Source organism: Rattus norvegicus, chromosome 18 (assembly GCF_021556685.1).
Source record: "Rattus norvegicus strain SHRSP/BbbUtx chromosome 18, alternate assembly SHRSP_T2T, whole genome shotgun sequence".
NCBI classification, from domain to species: domain Eukaryota; kingdom Metazoa; phylum Chordata; class Mammalia; order Rodentia; family Muridae; genus Rattus; species Rattus norvegicus.
The window spans coordinates 73,985,308-74,007,205 of NC_141551.1; the positions used below are offsets into that span (position 1 = coordinate 73,985,308).

The window sequence follows — 21,898 nt, forward strand, 5'->3', positions numbered from 1 at the left end:
CTGCTAATGACTTCATCACTAACACAACTGCCATGAGTCAAGCAGTTGCCATGGCAACACCCGAGTACAGCTGTTTACCCATATAAAGTATTGCACCTACTTAGTTACATATACAGACAGATCACTAGATTCCTAGGTACTGAAATTGAAATAATTCAATTTTCAATGTCTCTCTTTATGAAGTGATTCTGCCAGCTATAGGGATTAGCATATCAATGTGACTTTGACAGGGGTTGCTGCAAAAGACATATTTTGCAGGCACTTCATGTCAATTAGAGCTCTAACTGTTTCATGGAATAATCATTCCTGCCAGATTAAGGTCGGGCTGCAAGGTAATTTAATTGGTGCCATTATATGAAGGAAAAAATGCTCTAATAGACTGCGTGCACTGTCTCTGCCAGGAAAGGGAGGGCTGCAGAGAGAAAATGACTGAAAAGCATTACCTTCTTAGCCATTTAGAAGGATTTAAAAACATCACATAGGCCAAGATGAGAGCCTCTGAGATGTTATTTCCTGAATTATTGAGGAGGAGAGATCCAGAGGAGAGAAGGGGATTTGGGCCAGTCTGTGGTTTTTCCCCAAAAGGGTTCTGTTTTTGTTTTCCTTTCAAGAATCAAGAACAGTGCAGTGACAGTTCAATCAATCTGTCACCGTAGCTACTACAGAAGCTTGAGAAGGTAGAGCCATATTGGCAGAAGGAGCATCTGTTCTTGGACAGGGCAGTAGGAAGTGCATAAAGACAGTTTAGAAGGTCCCCAGGCCAGAGGGGTTTAACCACTTCTTTCTCTCCATGGAGAATCAGGCATCTCGTTCCTTTACTGCCCTTTGCTGTAATAACTTCTCACACATTACCCCATTGCCTATGGAGCCTCTCACATGATCTCTTCTTGCTGCTACTAGCAAGTTAGGAGAAGACGGCTTAACAAGAGCATCTGATGTTCCCAAGTTCATTGGAGACGAGGCAGAGGAAATACGCGCAGAGGGAAGGCTAATGGCCCAGAAGGAATGCCGTGTCACGGACAAGGCCATTAGCTCAACGGTGTTCACCTGCCCGTCCCACAGCTGTGCAATTACTTATGGGAGAAATAAAAATGGCGGTGTCATCTTCGTTTCTGTTTTTATGGTAACTTCTCATCTACAATAGCATCTCAACTCAGTGTTCTGGCTCTGTTGGGATCTTGCACATGCTAAAACACAAGAAAGATTAATTTGGCAGTTAGTCCCACCAGACTTCAGAGGATTGGTAATTGGTTTGTCCTCACCTTTGCTGCTTGAGATAAAAAAAAAAAATGGTCTCTCTTTGGGTCTGCTTAACACACAAATGCCAATATAGGGCCTGTGTGGTAAATATTCTATTTTTTATTAAACTTACTTTCTGTTCATGTACATAGGTGTGACTTATGTGCTATGGCATGCATGTGGACATTGAAGAACAACTTGAGGCAGTTGCTTCTCTCTTTCTAGCGTGTTGGTCTTGGAGATGAAACTTAAGCCATCAGCCTAGGCTATAAGTTTCACTGACCATATATATCACTGGGCCAGTATTCTCCTCTCTAACATTCATCTCTTATATTAGCATAATTAGTCATATAAAACAATGGGTTTCATTGTGATATCTTTGCACATGCATGTAGCGTACTGTGATCATCTTAACGTCACTGCCCTCCCTTGTATTTGCTCCTGCTCTCCTTTCACTTTCTAACAGTAACACTTGTGTGCGTGTCAGCCTTGGGTGTCATCCGATAAGCAGCTCTCCTCCTTTTTTTCTGAGGCAGGGTCTGTCACTTGGAGTGGAGAGTCACACGTTTGGGTGGGTCATGCCATTATGCCCAGCCTTTTACAGGGGCCGAGATCATAGTCACCTCTTCATGCTTAACTGCAAGCAGTCTAGAGACTGAGCTAGGACCCGAGTCCCATCGTACCCCACCTCCTTCTCTCTTTTAACATTCACCAATGGTATTAGAAAATGTTTTAAAAATATCCAAGGAGAAAGTGAATCTTGGAGGAGGTAGCTCATGCAAAGAAATTACTGCTTGCTGAAGACTGTCCCTTTAGTACCCAGTTCTCCAAATTTGTGAAGCAGTGTGAATTTGTGAAGTGGCAGTGCTGTCCCATAGAAATATAATGTAATTTGCATACAAAGCTCAAAATTTTCAAGAAGACACATTAACAAAGTGAAACGTATAGATTAAATTAATAACATTTCATCTTGTTTAATAGTCACCTTAATAAATAATAATGATTTATTGATTTAAAATATTTTAATTGGATTAATATTTTATTTAACCTAATATACCACAAATGGCATGCTATCATTGCAACAAGTGTCAATAGGACCATTAGTAGTGTGATATTTTGCATTCGTTTGTCAGGTCTTGGAAGCCTATCATGTCTTTTACTTTGGTACCTCACTTGGAACTGGCCACCCTTCAAGCACTTCATAGCCACATACAACTGTTGGACCGTACGGGTTGGCAATCTCATTGCCAGTCAGCAGCTGACAGGGACCAGAGTCTGCATCCCCTAAGGTTTCATCTGAGATTCTGTTCCCTGTACAAGGTGAAAGCAGAGGATTTTCTCAGCATCGCCCCCGGTTTTGCTGTTTCTTGCAGTGTACCTCAGCTAGCCTCTGCGGCGAGTGGACGCCAGCTGATGCTTCTGACAACCTGATCACACAAAGCCTCTGAGAAATCTCACGAGAAATTCAGTTTGACTTTCTCCTAACAGTGTGGGCTTAAAACAGGGCAAAGTAAACCTGCTTGGAGTTGGTGGGGGGAGGGGCAACCAGCCACAGATGAGTTCCTGGAGGCTGCCGCTTGTCAAAATTATATATCATGAACTCATTGGTTCTTTCCATTTTGTCAGCTAGGGAGGCAATACCTGGGCTTCTGTGTTTCTGTGTCTTGGTGTAAGTAGCTCATATGGCTCCCTGGTGGTCTCCTCAGCTGCTCCAGGTCTTACCTCTGACTTTGACAGTAATGATTTAATCTGAATAATGTTACAAGGAGACAAAAATTCTAGCCGTGAACAAAATATTTCTGAATGTGAGGTGGCTACTCATACACTGCCTATCTAGAGAGGAGAAGGAAAAACACAGAGAAATAAGGCAACTGGCTCAGAGCCATTACCAAAGACAGAACGGGAGTTTGCACTGGTTCGTGATCCCTGAGAACTCAGGGTGGTGGAAGAGAGCATTGAGTTCCCGAGGTGAAGAATGGCCAGGGTAAGCCAGGTTAATGTAGCTTCTATATGAGTGGAAAATACAATATTTTATCCACAGTGTCTGGTGCCAAAGTAGTAGAGAACTTGAGGGAGGAGAATAACTGAGAAAAACAAGAGATCAGGCCACCCAACAGCTCAATAGAGTAAGTCATTCCCAGGTGATAAGAAGGAAGCCCAGGTGAGAAAGCAGAGGACCACAGAGCCAGGAAAAGTGAGAGTTTGTGACTAGGGAACAAAACAAGGCAGAATGAGACTGGATGTCTGCCCCTGCCCCATGGACACCCTGCAACATCAGCCTTCTTCCCTTAATCCCAGTCAAACCTTGAGAGTTGAGCTACAGACTGGGACCACTTCCTTTCCTGTCACTGGAACTCTCCTGGGCTAACAAGACCCTAACAAGGGGTGATAACCTTCTGCTCATCACATGGCTTCTGGCATCCGGCCATTGGTTTCTCAGGGATGACAAAGTGACGATCAATATGTTGTTCATGCAAACTGTAATTTCTCTTAACATATTTGCCATATGCTCCCCCTTTCTAGTTTGAGTTAACAGGTAATTCTCCCCCTTACCCCAATAAACTATTTTTTGAACAGGTTATACCTCACTATCACAGTTTGGACATGGGTAAGCTGAACTGGAGAAACACTGGTTTCCAGAGGCTACTCAGTGGGGGAAAGGGTTTTTTGTTTTTTTGTTTGTTTGTTTGTTTTTGTTTTTTGTCTCTGTGGTGTTGGTTGGCTTATTTTAAGTGAGACAGTGTTCAAATGACTGCCCATAGGAGAAGGGACTTTTAATGAACAAGCCCGGTCCATTTTCCACTGAGTAATGAGTACACCCAGGTAGCTGCTGGGAACAGTAATGCATTTTGTTGTCACTCTGCTTTCATACTGGGGCTTGGTGGCCCATTTAAGATATGAACATAAATCTGTCACCTGGCTTCACAAGTTCTCATTCGGAAAGCCAAAGTCTTAGAGTGTGTTCAAGATTCCCACCGCCCCTCCATAATTTCTACATCTGTGAACATTGTCACATTGTAGACCATAACACACAGACACAAATATGAAAGGGGGGATTATGAATGCATTAGGATCATGAATGACAAATTAGAGGAAATTCCTTCAGTACCTCAGATCTTCTGAGGGAACTGTATAGGTGTTGTGAGGTGAATAAAAAAGTAGTCAGAACCTAGAACCTCCCTTAGTCTTCTATAAAATGAGAGTTTGTTTATTCTCAGGACAAATCCTAGACTCCTAGGGACTGAAGCATATTGCCTTAATAAAGGAGAGGGGGATAGTACAGTTGGAACTTTAGACGTGTAGCCACCATACGAGCTAGCATGGATGGGGAGGTTTCAGTAGGCAGCAACCACATTTAATCACTGATACTAAATCCAAGTACCTCTGAGCACTTGCGTAACTTCACGTGGAACAAAGCTGAAGATTTTGAGCCAGGATGAAGAGGAGTCATTTAACTATGTGCTGCTATGGCAAGAAAGGTGCATGGAAGTTCCCAAGTGAAAACAGGTACATTTTCTAGAAAATTTTGGCAATGAAATAAGTCTTTGAAGAGCCCTTGACCAACTATCGGATTCATGGAAATCTACGTTCAGACTGTCAGCTAGTTCCTTGGTGTAACCAGGAAATCACTAAGGCAGAAGGTGCCAATGTGTAGAGCTAGTGAACACTGTGGGTTAGTGGAAGAAGTTTTAAAAATATCATTGTCCAGGTTCCAAGTCAGACCAACTATATGGGAGCTAGTCTTAGACAGTGACAGTTTTCAAGGCTCCTAAAGCTCTAATGGGAAACCAAAGTTGATAACTTCTATTCTAAGGCATGTGGTAGCCCATGTGCCTTCCACAAAGAAACCTTGAAAACACAGGCCCTGGGAAATGTCATCTATAAGGCTCTGGCCCGAGTTTCCAATTGTCAATGGGAGGCTCTATCTATCCTACAGAGCAGAAGACTGGCTGGCACACCACCCCTGACTGAAAAGCAGCATTCAGCTCTGCTACCAGCTTTTCTCCTAATGAGCTAAGAGGGAGAAGCACACCAGTACTTCTTTTCTTCTTGCCTTCCAATCTCCCAGCAATACCTCCTATTGGCCAAGCGTAGCCCAACCCAGGTGTCATGGTAACCTGGGAAATACTCTCTCAAGAGTCAGCCTTACTAAGATACAGTTCAAGGAAGCAAGAGGAGAATAACAGGTCCTAGAGAAAATGAAGACATCTGCACTGTACTCTAGCACATACATAAGTGCTAAGAGTGCCAGCATATAAGGGCTAGCATTTAAGTGCATAAGACAGCATAATGCCAGTATAATGCCAGGCTGTGACCTTCCTTCACTATGCTATGGTTTGAGGGCGCATGTGTTATAAGTATGCTATACTAAGAGGTGGGGACAGTTGGAGGCCCTTGGGACTTTGGAGGCATTTTCTCATGAGTTCTTGAATGCAAGTTTATTTTATGAAGTCTGACTTGGTCTCTGAGTTGCTCTCTGTTTTCCTATTTGGTGAGGTGATCTTCTCTTCCCGTGTCCATTACGTCATCATCAGAGCTGATCTGATGGTAACACCATACCATGCACCTCTAGAACTATGAGTTAAGTAAACCTATTTCTTGATGAATTTATCAGTTTTTGGTATCCCACTATAGCAGCAGGAAATATGCTAATACATTGTCCAATGGCAATATAATGCAAACTCTGATATATGAACATATTTGATATTTTAAATTTTCTCATAAGAACATTTTCTCAAATGTTTTTCATAAAACATTTGGAAAAATGTAATAAGATGTTTATTTTATCCACCATATCAAAAATATTATTATTTCAGTATGCCATCAATATTTTTTGAAGTTTAATAAAATATCTAATTTCTGTGTATTTAAATTTTCATGTATATTTTATGCTTCTAGCACTTATCAGCTTAGATGTGTAAAATACTTGACAGTCATGGGCCTAGTGTCTCTGGGGTAGACAGTGCAGCTTTAAGAGCTACAAGTGGCTTCTAGGGCTTCAGGAGATTGCAAGATTCTTCATATCAGACAAGGATTTAACTGGGAGCACACCTCTGCAAATGGGACCTCACAAAATGAAAGTGCCCCCAAGTTTTTACTGAATTTATAATGGAAAGAGGAATAGAAAAATAAAACTGAAATCAGTTAGGTTCGAATTATGTAAATCTGAGTAAGACAGTCCTATATTCAACAGATTTAATAGTACTTGAAACTACTGCACACATATGAAGTAGCCTAAATTAGGAAGACATATTAATGTTTTGTGTGTTTTTTGTATGGTGTTAGATGATGACATATTAATACTTAATAGTTTCTAGCGTTATTATTGAGAATGAGAACAGAAGTGTTCAGAAAATTCCCATCTGTGACCTTCTCAGAATTAGATGGGAACTTTCCTTAGAGCAGGTAGACTTTGTGACTAAGGGTTTGGTGTCTATACAAGTTTCACTAGGCCATCTAGTTCACCGGTCAGATATGTAGAGTGTGGGTAGTTAGGATTTCTGTCGCTGTGAAGAATACTGTAACCACAACACCTTTGCAAAGAAAATAAATGTAACTGTGGCTAGCTTATAGGTTTAGTCCATTATTGTCAGAGCAGGAAGCTTGGAAATTAGCAGGCAGACATGGTTCTGGAGTTGGAGCTGAGAATTCTGCAGTTGGACCAGCAGGCAGTAGGAAGAGAGTACCTCTGGCCTGGCCTAAGCTTCTGAAACCTCAAAGCCATTCCCCAGTGACGCACTTTTCCTAACATAGCCACATATCCTAATCCCTGTCAAACAGGACCTCTTCCTAGTGACCAAACATCCAAATATATATATGTGTGTGTGTGTGTGTGTGTGTGTGTGTGTGTGTGTGTGTATACATATATATTCTATAATTATTATGCATCATGCATGTATCATTTATTATTTATATATGAATGTTATCTCTATATCTACTTATGTATCTATCCATCTAAAATGAATTTTAGCCCTTTAAACCACCCCTTCCTCAATACCATCCATCAACAAATCAGGCACCTACATTCATGTCTTTGTTGTACGTGATTCACTGAGTTTAATTAGAAGATAATTGTGTCAGCATGGGTGGCAAGTTGTTTGTGGATCGTGGACAACTTATTAGCAGTCGTATCTGAGGAAAACAACACTTCCCATCCTAACAATCATTTAACTGCCACATGTCCCAAAAGAAGCTATGGATCCCCATTATCCACTCTCCCACCCATGACAAAGAATTGACAGGCCAGTTGTGTGAAAGCCTTGTGTATGTGACCACAACAGTAGGGAGCTCATAAGTGCGATGGCTATCTCAGGTATAGCAGATATTTTTTTTTGTAGCAGACCTCCTCATCCTCTGGTATTATATTCTTTCCAGCCCCTCTTCCATAATGCTCTCTGAGCCCAAGTTTTCTCTCTATCGTGTAGTTTTCACTGAACCAGAAGGTGCTACAGTGGAATAAACCATCAAATGTGTTACCGCATGGTGAATACTGGGAATGTTAACCTGCTTGGGAATAAATGTTCTGTGTTGTAAAAGTGGCATGAGCAGAGGTAACTGCTTTCTGATTATATCTGAGGTTCATTGGCCAAGAACAAATTCATGTCTAGCTCTGTAAATCTGGTCAAAGGCCTCTGGCTGAGGAGGCTCTCAGTTTAAGCAAGGGTTTTGCTAAAATGAATGTTCTCAAACGTTCTTCTACATACTAATGCTTAGATCCACATATCAGCGTCGTACCGAGCCTTCATCAGAGATGCTTCTCACTGTGGCGGGAAAAGGTTAATGCCAAAGCAGCTAACAAACCAGAGGACTGGAAATCAGTGAAAATGGAGGGCTCAGCACTGAACAGGACATCTCCACAAGTCCTTTAAAACATTCCTGGTGTTTAAAAACTTATTGTCACACAAATAAACAAAAGGCAAATCAAGGATAGAAAGATGGAAGGAAGAAGAAAAGGGAAAGACAGAGAAAGAAGGAGAGAAGGGAGAGAATTAACATAAAAAAGGAAGATAAATGTAAAACTAATTTGGGGGTAGTCCACCCATGATGATTGGGGACACGCCTTGTATTTTGGAGTCACATCGCCATAATTTATTTAGTCTATTTCACCACCCAGGTAATGAGATGTGCTATGGACATAGAACTGATATCAAGCCCCACATATGCCAGCAATCCAATCAGATGTCTTTGCCTGCAGGGAAATGTGGACATACCTTTGTGGGAGAGAAGAAAGGCATTCAACTGATCTGTTAGAGTTCGTCCAGTGTTGGTGTGATACTCTGAGAGCTGAGTCCAGAATAGACTAGAGCTTTACTCTAGCTTGGAATAACTTCAGTTGGAGAAAACAACTCAAAGACCTAGGTAGCAGCCGACCATCTCCTGAACACCACCTGACCTCTCACAGAAGCTCCCCAGCCACTTCACCTTCCTGTGCTCACAGTGGATTGCCCACATGTTAGCCCCAGCCATGACTGACCAGTTTACTGTCGTTTTCTCCTGAAGTTGTTACTTCTTCTGGAGCCAGGCATAAGGAGCAATGGCTCAGCAGGTCATTCAGTCTGCATTAGGCCAGCAGTGCCAACCCCTAGACACAGAAGTCCTCCCTGACACAAGGGAATGGAGCTATAAACACCGTTAACATTGAGCCTTTCAGGAACAGATTCAGGGAAAAGGAAGATTTAAGACAAGTTAGGCACTAGCTGCATGGGGGAGAAGTAGCCATTAAGCAAAGGCCACATTAGGGAGAAGAGGCAACCCAGAGCTAAGTGCTTGTAGCTCTGATGAGCCTGTGACCTCTGATCTATCTGCCTCTTGGTTTCTTTGTGCTCTGATATGGGTCAGTATTGTTTGACTTAGAAGTCAAACATTAGCATACAATTTTCACCTTAGGTAAGGTGGTCCTGAACTTGTCACGGGCAGGATTGCTTCATCTTCCTTAGCACCAAACGGACTTGTATCTGCTATTAAAGTTATAGGCATGTTTGTTTTCCAGAAATAGTGTTAAATTCCCCACCCCAGCATCTAAGAGAGGAGAGAGAATAGTGACACCCATTCTCTTGTTTCAACTAACAGAGTCACATAATTAAATTTTGATCGGAAAGGGCTTGAAAAAACAAACAAAAAAAGGCCTAAATTTATCCTATATCTCTTTTCATTTCTTTTCTCCCAGTGATTTGAATGGTCTCTGAGAGCATGAATGATCTTCCCTATATCACCGTAACTTGCAGACCAATGGTAAGCTCGTCTGGTATGTATGACAGGGATGGTTCGCCCCGAAACATTAATGTTTATGCATGTACATACGTATGCATGGGATGCATGTGTGTGCATACATGATACCAGCAGCATACCAATAAGGTGTCTGAGTGGAAGATGTAGCAAGTAAACTCCAAGAATAGCAGGGACACTGTGAAAGCCCCGAACAGTGATTTGGAATTTAAATAGCAAGTGTTGAGAAGTGATAGGCAAAATAAACCTGGAAGACTCTTTGTGATACAGATGGGATCTGATGCTCTCGGAGCAGGGAGGAGTGCTGTCAGTATTTTGACAGACATAGAATGACTGCTTAGACTGATGTTTGGGCAGAACGACAGCAATGCTAGCTGGTGGGTTTGCCACTGAGAGTGCGTGAACTGGGGGAAGTGGGATACGGGAAGACCGGGGATCTGTGTGAAAGACTGACAAGCCTTAGCAAGGATTCTTAGAGTAGAGGGGTGGGCAGAAGTGGTGTGGAAATAAAGGCACAGTGATACAGGATGCTGGCTTCCTGGCACGCTTGTGGCTGTCAAAGTGAGATGGGGAGAGTAGCCAATACCAGGTTTTCCTCTTGGGGATTATTGAACAACAGGAGGAGGCAGAGGCCAAATGTCCAGGCCATGCAGGGTAAAGCACTGCTCCCCTGCGTTTAACTTCTCCTTGCTATTTGTGGCAAAGCAGGCGAGCTGAGTATTCTGGGGAGGAAAACCGATGACAAACATCTCCCAGGAGGGTTGTGGCACAGAAGAGCTCAACTGGAAGCCACCATACATAAAGATAGGGCTTATGTTTCAAGATTGGAGATTGTCACCCAGGAAGGAATGTGGTGTCTGGGGTGGGGGTGCAAAAATACTGTAGGCCTTTGGAACTGGGGACCCTACTGTAGTAGTGGAAATGTTCCTTTCCTAATGTCGAGACTCTCCCAATCTACCCATGGCTCTTTAGAACATACGCCTCTGAACATGGAGAGATTGCTCATCTGTTTGACACTACTGGCTGCACTAAAGTCCCTTCTCCCCACTGTGTCTAACCTCCCTGGGGGGTGCAGTTTTAATTCTTGTTCAAAATGCCTGTCATTCAGAATGTGAGCACCCACAGGCAGTGAGCTGGTGTAGCCACAGTAGCAGTCATGCCTGCAGAGCTCCTTTTAAACCTTTCCTCTGCTCCCAAGAGCCCTGTGTTCCTGGGCATGTTTCCGTTCTTAGAGTCTGGTTCTGTTGCTTGGGTAGTAAACGTGCAGCACAAATACTGGGCTTGTCGCATCTGCAGGCAAAATTTGGTGTAGAAACTAGAGATGCTGTTAAATGTCCTTAATGCACAGGAGTGTCCTAGCTCAGCAAAATGTTAATGGAGCTTAGCAGAATTATCCTAAGCCTCTGGATTTCTTCCCATCTATAAAATGGGTACCTATTTGGGGGAACTTAAGGTAAGATGACATAAAACAAAAATTGGTTACATCCCAAACAGCGAGTGCACAATGGTAAATGTCACATAGCAATCTCACCATCTGCAAATCAAATTGAGCATCTCTGTCCCTTACAGGAATGCTAACATTGGCATATTACTTTGTAATCTCTGTCCCTTTTGCTCACTGCAGTGAACCTGGGAGGTGAGTAAGCCACAGTGTTAACTCTTGCCGAAGTCCAGTGCCTGGCAAGGTTCATAGTTGGAATCCCTGAGGCATGGCTGGAGGGTTTTCAACCCTGGTGATTTTGTCTGCCCTGGGGCTATTTGATATGTTTGGGGACTGGGATGAACTATATTGATTGTCAACCTGAGCGTATCTACAGTGTCCTAAGGGACAAGCTTTTGAGCAGGGCTTCGAGGGACTATCTAGATGGGGGTAATTGCAGTAGGGTATCTATGAACAGCATTATACCTGTGTCTCCTAGGCTGGGATCCTTGACAGAATAAAAAGAGAAAGTCATTGAACACCAGTATTTATCACGGTCTGCTTTCTAATGTGGGTGGACTGTGATAGGCCCCTTCAAATCCCTGCCACCATGACTTCCCAACATAATGGACCCTTGAACTATGAGTCAGAATAAATCCTTTCTCCATTAGATGTTTGTGTTCCGTGTGTTTTGTCAAGGCGACAGTAATAGTACTAATGGACAGGCGATAGGTAGGCACTGACAGCACCAGATAGGCAGAAAAAAGGGACACCACTGAGTATCATACAGTGTACAGGCAAGTCCACAAAGGGAAATTATCTGACCTCAAATGACACTGGTGTTAGAAGTGAGAAACTCTATGAGGACAAGGCATTTATATCATTTCCTCCAAGCTCAACAAAGAGCAGACGCCGGCAATGTTCTAAATTCAGCAGAGAACCTAGCCATGGCCCATGTGTATCCATGACTGCTCCCTGAAAATGTTCTGTGTCAATTACTATCTGTTTGCTAAACCACAGGATCACAATGACTATTAAAATTAAAGTTTGCTAAGGAATTCCCTGACCATATGTGTGACCTTATGGATTGGGGCTTCCTGGTTGGGGAGTCAGTATGTCATGGAGACAGAAGGTTGGACAAAACTAGATTGCATTTGTTGGACTGTTATGACCAATAAATGTTCATATAAACCAGCAGTTTTCAACCTATTGGTCGCGATCCCTTGGAAGCTATCGAATGACCTTTTAGATGTTACATATCAGGTATTCTGTGGATCTGGTATTCACATTACAATTCATAACTAGCAAAATTACACTAAGGAAGTAGCAATGGAAATAACTTTATGATTGTGAGTCACCATGATATAAAGATCTGTATTAAAGGGTCATAGGATTAGGGAGGTTGGTAACCACTGTATAAATATTAAATATGTATAGAAGGCTGAGAAGGAGGCTCTTTTTTTAGAAAGAAGAACATTAAGACATCAGAACTTCTCTATCTCTTTACATTACAGAAGGCTTATATAAATCAAATTTGTATTATTTATGTTTTCCTATTTACCTTCATAACTTCTTTATTAGGTAGGAACTAAGTCTTAGGGGGAAAAATCCTATGTGTTTTATAAATTCCGACCAGAGAGTTTTAAGATTTCAACATTCCAGAGTGGATGTGTCCATTTTAAAATGGATGGCATTTTACAATTGATGTTGGCCTTTTGTTCTTCTACGTTTTAACATATCTGAATTTAGGGTGTACTGTTAAATTCTTGGCTTCTTAGATCCATAAAGTACGGTCATTTGTCCAGGACTATACAACTTATAAATGGCAGAGCTGGAAGTCATAAGATGATATATATTATTTATTTCTAATCCAGCAAGGAAATTCAAGTGCAAGTGGGAGCTATCAGTCTTCTGGAAAAGTGAGCCAGGGAGTACTTTCTTCCTGAGATAACTGGATGGCTCTAGTGGGAGGCTAAGAAGAATGGTGCATTCGTGTTACTCTCTGCTTTTAGGGAAGCTTTAAATTTTTATTACGTTTTTTATTCATTATTTATTTGGGGAGCATGTGTTGAGGTCAGAGGACAAGTTGCAGGAGTCAGTTCTCTGCACCAGTTTGACTTGGGGGTCAAATTCAGGTCGTTAAGCTTGGGAGAAGTGATATTACCTGATGGTCTGTCTCATCAGCTGGTTTTAGGAAAATGTCAAACCAGTGAGAGAGAATGCTGAAAGGCACGGAAGTTTTGAGACTGCTGCTGTTGAAAGGAGAAACTGGGTGCAGGTCTACCCGACAACGCAGGCAATTAAAAGCAACGTTATATCATGGCCACAACAGCCACAGTACAGTGGGAAGGCATGTCTAGACATTAAGCTTTAGGATGGTAGTTTTCCCACACACCAGTCCGGTGTTTCAGCATAACGTAGAAAATGACAGACCAATAAAATGACATTGGTGATAATATCCAGATAGGACCAAGCTATGCTTTGGAATAGAATTCATTTTCAGTTTGTTCCAAATGGTATTCCAAACTATAACTCAATGTTAGCACAGTTATGGAAAGTCTAATGCATATCTGGTCAACATAGTGCTTTAAAAATGAATTGTGTAGGGGTTGGGGATTTAGCTCAGTGGTAGAGCGCTTGCCTAGGAAGCGCAAGGCCCTGGGTTCGGTCCCCAGCTCCGAAAAAAAAGAACCAAAAAAAAAAATGAATTGTGTAATACTTTGTGGGTTTTCTCTGTCAGTACCACCGATGTCTTGACCACACCATAGCTTGTCTTACTGCTGTTTCTTTGCATGGTTATTTTATTGTCCTTGCTCTCGATCTCTTTGTCTGCCTACCAAACTCAAAAAGCATTTCTTATAGTCAATGTCCTAGCAGCCTTGGCTTCTTTACATGGGCTTCAGATGCTTTCCTCTGTGAGACCTCTGCACTCTGTGCTTGGATCTATTATGAGAACTGTCTGGCTGTAAGGAACACCTGGAGTGTGTGTCCAGGATTTATGGGCATAGCAATTGATCTATGCTGTAGTATGTTAGCTGAAGGAAGAAACACAAGAAGAATGCCCACCCTGACATGTCTTCATATGGTCTAAAACTCTATAGGTGACCTGCCCCACCCGCCTGGTAGATTTGAATTCTAGTCATATACTGGTCTGAAAAGCCTTGCCTTTTGATAGCTACCATGATTATATGCTCAAACAATGACCTTACAAAGAGGCATTCTCTGACTTTGTTGCTAAAAGCAGCATACACCTTTCTTAGTCACTCTGATTCAACCTGTTTTAATTTTCTTCTTTAATACTCATCAACGGACTACATATTATGTTTAAAAATTTGTATCTAGCAGCTTCCCTGTTAGGTAAATTTAAAGAAGATACATTTTTGAAATCAGCAAATAGTAACTACCCAATTGGTTAAAAATGCAGTAAGCCAATAACTATGTTTAAATGTATTTATTCTTTGAGAATTTCATATACGTATATGGTATGTTTTGGTCATATCCATCTCTCAGCCCTGCCTTTCAGTCCTTCCAGAGCCTTATCCTTACATCTCCCTCCCACCTTATTTTCTTTTATTCTTTTTCTTTTTGAGTCCAATTAATGCTGTGCATGTGTGCCTGCATGTGGAACTATCTACTGGAGCATAGACAACCCACCAGGGGCCAGACTCCTGAAGAAAACTGACTTTACCTCCCACAACAGTGAGCAACTGCAATAGTTCCCCAGAGAAGGGCTTGTGGATCACCCCTACTCATGGAGTCTAGAGATTTATCGAAGGCTGTATGGATATTTCACGGCTGGCCCACGAAGGCCCAACCACCGACTGTCTTCATCTTCCTTCAAAGTCCGGCTCCAAAAGAATGAACCCATAGCACTCTGGTGGTCTTCTGGGGTTGTGACAAGAAGGCATTGGCTTTGGAAAAGGACAGAGAAGCTATATGTGTGCATGGCCACCATGACATATGCTTTTCATCTTCCAATATGTTTCCTGATTCTTCCCCTATAAGGAAAGAATTAAAGAACACCTCCATTCATGTACAAATGACAGTTGAAAGCTTATTGTACAGGAATACTCCTGTGTTTAAAAAAAAGTCTCATGACAGAGGAGTGACATTCAGAAATTATTTAGGAATTGATCTTTTTAAAGACATCTGAGAGTCCTCCTTTCGGGTGAGCAGAGTTTTGTAGTAGAACTTATAGGACAGAGTCCTGGGGATGGGTTCAGGTCATTCTTGTTAATTCTTAAAGTGTGACACCGACAAACTTTATATTTAGAACCCTCCTGGGAGCATGACACACACCCCCATGCCTCTCTTCTATCTGTCAAGTTTTCCACTGTTCCATTTTGCACACTTGAAGCATAATTGTGCACAGACCTGCACACCCCAATGAAATAAAAGGAGGCAAAGCGATAAAGACCCTCTGTGCTCCCCTTAGGGACTCTGGTTGTTTTGGTGGTCTTACCTGCTAAGTGCTGGATTTCTCATTGCAGGGTCCATGCCTGACCATCCAGCTTCACCTGCCATATAAAGCTTGACCCTTGGCCAGCCTGAACTATGGTGGTTCCCAACTGTCTTGCCATAATCATCCAAGCAGATGAAATGTCAGGATCCCAGTCCTGTTACCACTTGCTCGCTGCTCTCAAGCCTGGGCCATACCTACTCATAACTGCCTATTTGTGCTTCCAAATCTATCACACAGCATTCATTTAAACTTCAAATAATCGTGTTGACATCTTGAAAGAAAACAGGATAAAAGTAATCAAGAACATCACTTTTTCCTTCAGATAAGACAAAATCTTATATCACTTGGCTCCAATTGTTTATGGAACAATGACTTTACAATGGTCGCATGGATAGTGTGTTTTATCAAGATTCAGAGATTGATCTCTCATGCATTATATTCCATTATTATCAGTCCTCAGCATTTATATCTAAAAATAAGTGTGTGTGTGTGTGTGTGTGTGTGTGTGTGTGTGTGTGTGTGTGATGTATATGTGGGAACTCACATAGTATGTCCCACATTTGGAAGTCAGAGGACAAGTTTGTGGAATTGGTTCTCTCCTTGCACCTTTGTGTAGGTTCCATAACTACATTGGTCACCAGGCCTGTAGAGTAAGCACCTTTATCTGGTGAACCAGCTCTTCACCCATGGTCAGTACTTTTGTTTTATGTTTGTACACATATTTAACTACTTGTGGTGCTTTGCTTTTCCTACCCTTTGAAGAAAAGACACTTTCATTCTTTAGAGTCCAGCAGACTGTGTAGATAGGCATTTGCTTTAAACAAATCCAGAATTTATCAATACGTACTTACTGAGCACTTAGGATTTTTTTCAACTTTCTTCTAGCTTCTGTGGCATTTCCAGAGGTGACTTTATAAAATTCCTTCTTCCCCAGAGATTCTGCTTAAGTAGAGATTAGCTAGCACTGAGGCACGTGAAGCTGACAGACATGAGTACAAGACATTTTACAGTCACATGTCACATGTGGGCACTGTGCTATTTTGCTATTAAGGGCTTGGAAAACAGAAATCCCTGGTTAGGTAAATTTTTATGACGTGACCTGGAAGGACATAAAACAGGCCCATTCGTCAGCTCATGCCGAAGTGGTCTCCTCAGTTTATCTCTTGAGAATTCTGTTTAGTCTAGTCTTGGATACTGCAAAGGGTCAGGTTTCTATCACAGATATTGAGAAACACCTTCAGAGTTGAGGTCTTTTTGGTCTTATGAGATTTCCCCTAGTGTTTGACTTCAATGAATATAGTTCAAAACACCGTTTGAAGTTTCCTTTCATCGTGTCTGGAGCTCCAAAACCTAGTACCTTTCTTTTCTATCTGATTACTGTGGTTGACCCAAACTTCCACATAGCTAATTCCCCTTGTCTTCATCCATCATCATGATGATTGTGTCATTATCCAGCAGTCCCTTCCCAAATAAGTAAGTGACGAGGAAGGGGCTCACAGGACTAAAAGTACCTTGGAAGCAACAGCTTAAATGCTCTTCAACATTATTTCATGATTGTATTACTGTGACTATAATGGCACCTAGTAGGTGTATAGAAATGTTTGCCAGATCTATAGACCAGCTCACATTCCATTAGAGCATACTGTTCCCAACGATGGTAACCATATGTCTAAAGCAGATGACCATGCATTGTAATGGAACACTGTCATCTTCATGACTCTGGGGCCAGGAAGAGTGTAGTAAAGCTACCAAATGAGGAGTGAGTGGGAGCTCAACACCATGGATTTAATGAATGAGGTTAAGAATAGCGAGAAGAAACGCCAGGACTTGGAGCAAAGCAAGAAGATAAGCAGGATGAAACGTAAGGAGACCCAAAGCACCAGCTTCATGTCTGACAAGTGACCTAAGAGAAGAGGCCTGTGCTTGTTTGTGTTGTCAGAATTTTGTGACTTGAACAGTTAGAATTCTTGGTGGTACATTAAATACTTGTCCCTAGAACAAACTGTCAATGAAAGGACACAATCACTGGTGTGACTGACAAATCTCTCAGTGGCCGTGACAGTCTACACACCGGCTTGCTCATCCTTCAAATTGGTGTCATGATTAAGGAGACCTGGCCGTTGTCCTGACTTCACCCTCTCCTTAATTCAAAAGGTGATACTCTCATGCAAAATTACATGTTGGTGTGACATTTTTCTTTTGTTCTGTTGTTGTTGTTGTTGTTTTGTTTTTTAAATCACAGATAGTCTTGCTTCTCTTTGGCCTGCAGGAACACACTCGGCTCAGTATTCATCCTGATAACCATAGCTTCAAAGTTACAGCCCCTTAGCTGTATCAGCGTTACCATATACACGTCTTATGCATATAATTAGGCAGTGTGACTTTAAAGTGTTTGGTACTCGTGGAAAACCACCCGCCCAAACATTATTTCTACGTTAGTAAGCTTTCCCCCATTTGCAGAGGTGGGGGTGGCATAGAACAATATAAAGAAAGTAGGACCAATGTTACTTTTAAAGTATTCTTTTGCTCGAATATGTTTGAAATGTTAAAAATTTAAAAATTTGTATTTCATGCTTCATAGTATCTAACTACTTCCTCTGTGTTTGTGGCTAAGACAAGTCACATGAACTCACCAAAGCAGTAAGATTCTGGAAGAAGAGTTCTAGAATGTTCTTTAAGGTGGGAAAGCTGCAGGGATGATCTTCTGCAGCCTTCCTGTGAGCCTAGTGAATGGGCCTCCTGAATGAAGCAATCTCCGACTTTGCCATTTTATCAACTTCACCAGTCCACTTACTGTCTGTTTATACTTACACCCGTCTCTAAGGAGAATAAACACTCCACAGTGGCAAGGATTTCCGTTGGTTTTTATAATCGTTATGCCCCTAAAACTTGAAACATTGGCTAGCATCTTGAATTATTGATCTGATTCCATGAGTCAAATAATGACGTCCTCTGTAACTTTCTTACCAAAAATGCATCACAACAAAAACAGCAAACAAACCCAGGCTGATAATCTAGTGGGGCACCATAAATAACTAATGTATAATAGTCTTTTTAAAAATGTCCTGGTCAAGAAAGCCAAGAAAAGGATGTGGGGTTGTCACAGATTAGAGCAGACATAGCAACAATGAGGACTTGGTGCAGTGTAGGATCCTGAAACAGAGAAGGGGTATTAATGGACAAGACCTGATGAGATACAAATGGATTAGAGAGATTAAAACTGTACCATTATTCATGGCTAAGCTTTGATATTTGTGCTAATTTGCTACTTTGATTATATGAGACATAACTGGAGAGAACATATCTGGGATGTTTTGCCTAAAGTGATTTGCAATATATCTGTAAGTCTAAAATTATTTCAAAAAGTTGAAAACCCACCATGAAGCAATGGCTAATAAAATATGAATTCAATGTTATTTTTGTTGATGTTTTGTCTCATCTTGATTTATTTGGGCAATTTTTGTCTTATTGGTCTTTTGCTTGTATATTATGCTTTCTGCTTTTGTGGTTTTAAGGTGGTGTGTGTGTGTGTGTGTGTGTGTGTGTGTGTGTTAGTGTTTGTGTGTGCATGTGCATAAATGCAAGCATGTTTCTTGTTGGGTATTTTTTCTTTTCATTTATTTAAAAAATTTGAATTGTTGGTTTGGTTTAGTTTTCCCATTTGTTTTCTAAAGAGAGAAAGAAAGACCATGGAGTAGAGTGGATAGGGAAGTGTGTGTGTGTGGGGGGGGGGTGAGAATCCGAGAGGATCTGGGGAAGGGGAGTATATTGCATAGAAATTATTTTTAGGGGTTGGGGATTTAGCTCAGTAGTAGAGCGCTTGCCTAGGAAGCGCAAGACCCTGGGTTCGGTCCCCAGCTCCGAAAAAAAAAGAACCAAAAGAAAAAAAAAAGAAATTATTTTTAATTACCATACCATACAATACATAGACACATGCTGTACGCGCGCGCACACACACACACACACACACACACACACACACAATTATACACGTGCGCAGCATGATAACTTCTAGGTCAGTTATTCTTCATCCTCCTGACTCAGTCTAGTTCAGTTTATAACGAAGTTCTTGGTTATGCTATAGAATGGGAATACACCTGGGCCAGGGCTGTGCTTGTGGATTATATTCATATGCCTCCCTTTCAAGAGTTGGAAGTTCTTGCTATTACTAAAGAGACCTTAATTTCAGTTCTGACTTCATCAGATTATCTTTGGTGGAAACATGCTCAGTAATTTCTATTGTAGAAATGAGTATAAGTAATGACCTACCTTCTTTTTTCCACAGGGCTCTGGTTATGTTCAAGGGACCTTAGGCCCCAAGCACAGCCATGAGTCAGAACCCCACTGTATTCATCGTCTGTTTCATTTACCTTCTGTCGTCCCCAGACTTGTTTGCCAAGGGACAGCATAACAGAATCCCAGAGCTATGTTATGCCCGATGCGTCTCACTCTACAGCTACTGCTTACTTGCTATGTTAGAATTTTTTAAATTATGAAAAGAATAGGGTAATCATAAAGACAGTTTTTAAGGTTGAAAGAAAGGTTGGCAAAAGCTTTTAAGAGTTGTCTTGCAATGTGCTAAATGCTTAATAATATTGATTTGCCCTGGACATTTTTAAAATCCTTTCTTGTGACTTTATGGCATATCCTGAACCTTTCTGACTGAACTATGGTGGTTTGAGGATAGGCAGCACATGGCCTGTATTCCTGCCTTTTCCCACAAGTTACATTGATAGAAAAACTGCATGTCTGGTGATTGACAGCTTCATAAGGCCCTAAAGCCATTGCTCTCCCACTTCACAAGTTTGCTTCAGGGCAACTTGTCATCTTTGTATATTTAGACAAACTTAGAAAACAGATGATTTCTTAATGCTAGAACTGCTCTCGCCAAATGCTACTAGTTTGTTATAGAAATCATTAGTTTATCCAGGCCCCACCCTCCCTTCTCCCCTCTGCCAAACCTGCTCTGTCAGCATCATATCCAACAAGCCCCATGCAGAAAGACTGAGGCTGTGTTCAGTTTTTGTGATTTGCCCTTCTTTCCTCTCTTGTCTGGGGGAACATGAAAATCATGCTGTCCGCTTACCCAGATTATTTCTTAATGTTCCCCTGTCCATACTTCTAAGAATACATTTTTTCAGAGTCAACTGCAGTTTCAATGCTTGGAATTAAAAAAAAAGAATAAAAGATTAACCCTTTTGCTAAGCACTTTGGCCATATTCTTCCTGGTGTTTTCATGTTCTGTATCTAAAACGCAGCACTCCTTTGGCGCCCTTGAGGATGAATTTGTTTCTTTACGGAACGCATTATTCCATAGCGGGGAAAACCCAGCATCTTTCCATTTGCGAATCACTCTTATCTTTACTTGTCACCTTTCCTTTCTATTGTGTCTTTTCTACTTACACACCTCTAAATTATTTCTGACTGAACCTAAGGCAGCCATGTTGGAACCCTGACTCTTCCGCTATCTCTGCGACCATCCCTTTCCTACCATTTGTATAAAAATGGAGTTCTGTAGATGTGATTCACACTGAAATCTACTTTCCTTCCTGCAGACAGCAGCTGACTGTATTATGGGAAATTGTCTCAGTGCTGCTCCCCCAGCCCAAGGTGTCATTTTCTCCAACATATTATTACCTCCTCTATTTCTTCTAAGACACAGTACCACAAATACCTCAGGAATCCACACAGCATTACTGTTTTGGCCCTAAAAATTGTTCCAGAATGATAGGGGTCCTTCCTTGCCCTCTGACAGAGGAAGAAAAGGTAAAATAGGCACACAGAAGCCCTACAAACTTCTTGTTTCATTTTTTTGGCCTTACTTCTACAGATGTCAAACTACTGCCTTCTACTCTGATAAGAGCAATGGAGACAATCTAGTCAGAACTGTACCATGAGAGCATCAGAAGTGTACCATGAGAGCATGTGTGTGTGTGATGTTTTCCACTTATTTCTGATCATGTGAGAACAAACCAGCTGTGAGAAACTTAGGGTCCATATCTGAAGAACACACATCAAGTCTCAATCCCCACCTTCTATCAGTGCTCTGAACTTGATCCAGTCATGCCAGTCAAAGCATTCAGGAGCTACCAAATCCTTTCCAAACTGTAAAGGGCCTAGCTTGATCCCTCAAAGATGGGTTCTATAGCAACCAATTAAAAATGTATTATTAATATGGACATTTAAATCAGTTGTCAATATTATTTATGTTGATAATGTCATAAAATAAATAAAATAAAGCGCTTAAACAATAAGACACTTAAAGGTCAGTTAAGAAGATAAAATATGACAACTTGTCCAGATATATAGAGCTGAACTCATGAGAAGGTAAGAGATCTGGTGCTAAGTTGGGTGCTGGTTTTCACAGACTGAAGTACCAAGGATCTGGCACTACTTTAATGAGACTGCAGCAGAGGCTGGCCTTGAGATACAGTCATCCCTAGGACTAGGACCTCCTCGCTCAGCAGACTTAGGCTATTCACGTTGCGTTCTACCACCATCAACCTCTTACCACAGAACAGAGACATGAAGAGCGTACTGTAAGAGAGGCA

The 21,898-nt window shown here is 41.5% G+C and overlaps 1 protein-coding gene and 1 long non-coding RNA gene across 3 annotated transcripts in view; one reads left to right on the forward strand and one right to left on the reverse strand.

The window, feature by feature from the left end:
- LOC134483059 (uncharacterized) overlaps window positions 1–1,108 on the forward strand; it is a 34,746-nt gene extending 33,638 nt beyond the window's left edge. Inside the window, exon 3 of the long non-coding RNA XR_015643084.1 lies at window positions 901–1,108. This is a non-coding gene — a long non-coding RNA (uncharacterized LOC134483059). The remainder of the gene's footprint in view (window positions 1–900) is intronic.
- Slc14a2 (solute carrier family 14 member 2) overlaps window positions 1–21,898 on the reverse strand; it is a 426,972-nt gene that overhangs the window by 355,033 nt on the left and 50,041 nt on the right. The gene's annotated exons all lie outside the window — the stretch shown is intronic.